Source organism: Periophthalmus magnuspinnatus, chromosome 1 (assembly GCF_009829125.3).
Source record: "Periophthalmus magnuspinnatus isolate fPerMag1 chromosome 1, fPerMag1.2.pri, whole genome shotgun sequence".
Classification (NCBI taxonomy): Eukaryota; Metazoa; Chordata; class Actinopteri; order Gobiiformes; family Gobiidae; genus Periophthalmus; species Periophthalmus magnuspinnatus.
The window spans coordinates 35,783,975-35,790,079 of NC_047126.1; positions in this window are offsets into that span (position 1 = coordinate 35,783,975).

Sequence of the window (6,105 nt, forward strand, 5' to 3'; positions counted from 1 at the left end):
AAATCTGAAATGCAAACTACTGGGAAGCTATAGAGCCTGACTTACTTAGTGCGGATCAAGTTCTGCATTGGATCTTCTCTCTGCTCATAACGGGTGTGTGTATGGCAAAGTAAAAGTAAAATAAAAACTTGCCAAGCCATCATGGGTGTTTCGCACAGGGTGAAGCTTTACAGCTTCTTGGGGGATCCATGTTTTTCACAGGGTCAACTGGGAATAGGTGAATGATAGACACTTCCATATGTAGCATGTAAACGCACAACTGTAGATGAGTATGTTGATATGTGTGTGTATGATGCTACGTGTGTGTATGTTGATACGTGTGTGTATGATGCTACGTGTGTGTATGTTGATACGTGTGTGTATGTTGATATGTGTGTGTATGATGCTACGTGTGTGTATGATGCTACGTGTGTGTATGATGCTACGTGTGTGTATGATGCTACGTGTGTGTATGATGCTACGTGTGTGTATGATGCTACGTGTGTGTATGATGCTACGTGTGTGTATGTTGATACGTGTGTGTATGATGCTACGTGTGTGTATGATGCTACGTGTGTGTATGATGCTACGTGTGTGTATGATGCTACGTGTGTGTATGATGCTACGTGTGTGTATGATGCTACGTGTGTGTATGTTGATACGTGTGTGTATGATGCTACGTGTGTGTATGATGCTACGTGTGTGTATGATGCTACGTGTGTGTATGTTGATACGTGTGTGTATGATGCTACGTGTGTGTATGATGCTACGTGTGTGTATGATGCTACGTGTGTGTATGATGCTACGTGTGTGTATGATGCTACGTGTGTGTATGTATGTGCCTTACTAAACTTTGACCATTGTGAAAAATAAAATTGAATTGAATTGAATACTACATGTACTGATACTACATGTACTGGTACTGCAGGTAAAGGTACTGCAGGTACAGGTACTACAAGCACTGGTACTACAGGTACTACATGTACTGGTAATGCAGGTACAGATACTGCAGGTACTACAGGTACTACAAGTACTGGTACTATAAGTACTGACACTAAATGTACTGGTACTGCAGGCAGAGGAGGGAGAGAAGCCTACAACTGCATTCAAGTAAGAGTAATGTTACTTCAAAATAATATTACTAAAGTAGATGGACAAAGTAGTGCTCCAAGAAAATACTCAAGTAAAAAAAGTATTTGTGAAAAGTACAACTCAAGTAAGAGTAACTTAAAGAGTAACTGAGTAACATGAAATAATGCACAAAATGTGGTATTTTAACAAAGAGCCACAAAAATGAGCCAAACTAAATCAAATCTGAAGGTGCCAGGGTAAGAGTAGTTTTACTATAGATTACTCGAGTAAAAGTACAGTTGCTCTGTACTATAGATTACTCAAGTAAGGGTACTGTTACTCTGCCACAGCAGAGAGTCACAGCAGAGAGAGCCACAGCAGAGAGCCACAGCAGAGAGAGCCACAGCAGAGAGAGCCAACATCAGAGAGCCACAGCAGAGAGAGCCACAGCAGAGAGCCACAGCAGAGAGAGCCACAGCAGAGAGAGCCAACATCAGAGAGCCACAGCAGAGAGAGCCACAGCAGAGAGCCACAGCAGAGAGCCACAGCACAGAGCCACAGCAGAGAGCCACAGCAGAGAGCCACAGCACAGAGCCACAGCACAGAGCCACAGCACAGAGCCACAGCACAGAGCTGACAGCCGTGAGGGAGACCTGGTCTGTATCTGTTAAAATGTGTGATGTTTCCGCCGCAAACACAAGTCCTCGGTTTCATTTAGATCCAAATCACTTCTGCAGTGATGCATCTTAAACACCCGCATCTTAAACACCCGCATCTTAAACACCCGCATCTTAAACACCCGCATCTTAAACACCCGCATCTTAAACACCCGCATCTTAAACACCCGCATCTTAAACACCCGCATCTTAAACACCCGCATCTTAAACACCCGCATCTTAAACACCCGCATCTTAAAACCAGGCACAGGGTTATGCACTGCGCGGGACACGCAAAGAACAAGACATGTAGGACTGCAGCCCAGAGCCACACCGAGCTGCTGCAGTCCGCTCCCGGCCCGTCCCGCTCCCGGCTCGTCCCGCTCCCGGCCCGTCCCGCTCCCGGCCCGTCCCGCTCTCGGTCTACTCACCTCGGGGATGACGCGGCTCGTCGGGACACGTGCTCCGACAGCGTTAGTGTTGGCGCAGATACTCTCCACAGGACAAAATCTGTGTGCGTCAGGTGCGCAGCTAAGCGGCTTCTCTGCTGTCCTGATGCGGTACTGTGGTCAAATAGAACCGAGGGAGAGAGAGGAGGGAGGGAGATAGGAGGGAGGGAGGAAGGACAGGGGCGGAGGAAGAGAGGCGGAGGAACAAGAGGGACAGGGGTGGAGGGAGAGAGAGAGAGACAGGAGGGGAGAGAGGAAGCACAGGAGAGAGGGGCGGAGGGACAGAGGCGGAGGAACAGGGGTGGAGAGAGAGGGAGAGGAGGGAGGAGGGACAGGGGTGAGGCGGAGGCAGAGATAAGGTGGAGGGCACAGGGCGGAGGGGAGAAGGCTGAACGCTGATTGGCTCAGGTGCGCACTTCTGACGTCACGTAATAACGTAAACATTTTGGTGATGATGATGGCGATATTCGTGATAATACAATAATGATTGGTTCTGACAGTGATAATAATCATGATAATGGTGATGATATTAATAATAATAATAATAATAATAATAATAATAATAATAATAATAGTAAGAATAAATGCATTGAACTTTCATGACCCAAAGTGCTGCTTCTTCATTCACTCGGTGGTCATGAGCTGCTATTGAAGCCACAGCTGCCCTGGGGCAGCATGACAGAAGAGAAGCTGCCAATTTGGCGTGGCTTTGTACGGTCCTGATGATTACACACTTGTAGGCGTGGCTTTGTACGGTCCTGATGATTACACACTTGTAGGCGTGGCTTTGTACGGTCCTGATGATTACACACTTGTAGGCGTGGCTTTGTACGGTCCTGATGATTACACACTTGTAGGCGTGGCTTTGTACGGTCCTGATGATTACACACTTGTAGGCGTGGCTTTGTACGGTCCTGATGATTACACACTTGTAGGCGTGGCTTTGTACGGTCCTGATGATTACACACTTGTAGGCGTGGCTTTGTACGGTCCTGATGATTACACACTTGTAGGCGTGGCTTTGTACGGTCCTGATGATTACACACTTGTGCACCTGGAACCAAATCAAACAAACGCTTGGCACGCACCTCGTTCCCTTACAGATCCATGAATTCGCACAGTAAACACAAGGAAAAAAACACAAGATCAGCCCAGCTACTAAACACAGCGCACATGTTTGTACTAGTGCTCCATTTATTATAAACCCAGTGTGTTTTTTATTGTGCCCCATTTATTATAAACCAAGCTTTTTAAAACAGAACAAAACCAGTTCAAGTTGAGAAAATGAGCCTTTATTTCCCCAGAACACAGAACATTCAGACCAGTTTCCCTCCACATTCACGATTACAAAAGCAAGAGATCTGCCGGTTAGAACCAGAATTCAGTATAAACACACACGGCAACAGCGCTCGACATGTGCAAACAACAGACACAACCACAAATATATATATATATATATATATATATATATATATATATATATATATATATATATATATGATATATATATATATATATATCTGATATATATCATATATATCATATATATATATATATCATATATCTGGTATATATCATATATATGATATATATATATATATATATACACACACACACACATATATATATATATATATAAATATATATAGAATAAAAATCCATCTATTTTAAAAGTTACACAAGTTTTACAAGAAGTCCTCACAAAATACCCAGCATGCATCAGAAAATATACTTTAGCCTAATGTCAGCAGTATGCTAGCAGCTCAGGCGACGCTCGCTGGTCAGGTCATTTACAAAAAGCGTATTTTGGTTCACACATTAGAGGCTTTACAAAAGTAATCGGGATATAAATCTTTGTAAACGTGAAAATCTAAAACATCTGGAGCGTTTGGTGCAGAATCAGGACTTTTGAGTTTAAACTGAAGAACTGGTCCTGAAACGGCTTCAGAGCGGTCAGACCTTTCATAATGTGCACTTTAAGTGTACTTCATATCTACTTCATATACACTTCATATGTACTTTATATGTACTTCAGAGCGGTCAGGCCTGTCATATAGAAAACCTGAAACATCTGGAGTGTTTGGTGCAGAATCAGGACATGTCTGAAGAGCTGTCACAAGTGTGTACTTTGTATCTGTACTTAAGTAAAAGTAAAAAGTACACATTGTAAAATATACATGAGTACATTTGAGAGCAGTATCTGTACTTTCTACTCCACTACATTTTTGACTGAAAAGTAAAAGTTTTTTTTTTTTAATTGTGTAAGACCTGTTGAAGCTGAGGCTGGAAAAAATGAGAGATTCAGTTGTTTCTGCTCAAATCTTCATCAAAATCACTTCAGTTGAAGCTTTGTAAAACTCAAAATCTGCATGAAATACTTTTACTTTTGACTCTTCCAATACATTTTACACAGGTACTTTAATACTTTTACTTAAGTAGATTTTTGATGTGATACTTTTATTTAAGCCACAACAGAACTGAGTACTTTTTCCACCACTGCCTCCACAAAGCTTCAAATATGGAAAATATGAACAGAAACGTGCCTCCAACGTGCACCCAGGGCTGTGATGTCAGCTCCACATAAACATGTTTGCGGTGACACCTAATGCTCCACTTAATATTTGTGGTGTTGAATAGACTTAAAATGAAGATTTTAAAATTCATATTCATTTCTGTTGTGACGAGGTGGAGTCAAACTATAAAACACTGAAACTTTTCAATGAGAAAATCATCTAATCTAATGTAATCCAGTAAACTGGTGTTGATCAAGTCTAAATGCAGCGTCCAGACCGTACACTGTATATATAAATGAACATAGCTAACCTGCTAGCTGTCACGTTCCAACCAGGAAGTGATCATGGGCGCATTTCCGGCTCCATCAACTCTGGCTCCAATTCACTTTCTGTGTAAAAACTGTACCTGCTGCTTCAGACTCATTCTGGTCTTAAATGTTCGTATTAACCCTCTACATGATCCTGGGGTTTTTATTTCACTATTGTGTCTGTAAATCAAGATATGAACATTAATAACAGACAAATCAGGTCCTTCTTTCCCCGAGGTCGCTCCTGTTAGCGTTAGCAACAGGTTTGATTGACAGTGTTGCTAAGCACCCGCTCTCTGCTAAACCAGCAGTGCAGGTCGGAAAGGGCGTTAACAGCCTCGCTCCAAAATGGCTGTTTGATTGCTATGATACTTGTGGTTAGAATTTCAAATATGTAGCTCTTTTCTAGATTATCCCCTATAACTTCTCTAGCCTTGATGAGCTTCATTTGGAGCTGAATGTTATGGAGATGTCACACTATGGTCCAGGCTGTGTCTGAGGGAAGAAACTCAAGGTATAAAGGCACATTCAGTCACATCAAGTCACATAAGGCTGGTCCTTCATTTTGGAAAAAGAAACAGAACTGAAGAATCTATGCTCTGGACACTCACAAAAATCTTAAATCACTCTTAAAATCTGTTTCCATAATTTTGTATTTTATCAGCATCAGAGCCCTGCAGTTTCAGGCAGGTTATATCTGTATGATTTTAAAGAGGGGGTCTTTACTCCTATGGGGTATTAAAGAGGGGGTATTTGACGTCTATGGGGTATTAACTGTGATCTAAATGTTGTTTTGAAAATGCTATATTCTCCCTTCCTTTGCTCCCCGTGCTAAGCCGCTCCCTCTTCAGAGCGTTGTGCTCACTGATGAAATTACAGCAGGTTTGTTCATTATTAGACATTCACACAGAGCCTGTCCAGACGCTAAAAGTCGCTTTACAGTTGTGAGATTCTTCACTCTCTGTACAATGTAGAGCTACGCTGCTCTTGTAGCCACAGCTGCCCTGGGGCAGACTGTGCCATCGGCCCTCTGACCAACACTCACACACCACATTCACACTAGGCAATGCTGCTCAAATGTCTGTCCTGACCAGGCCCAGTACTGTTTAGCAAACGAGGTCTGACCACA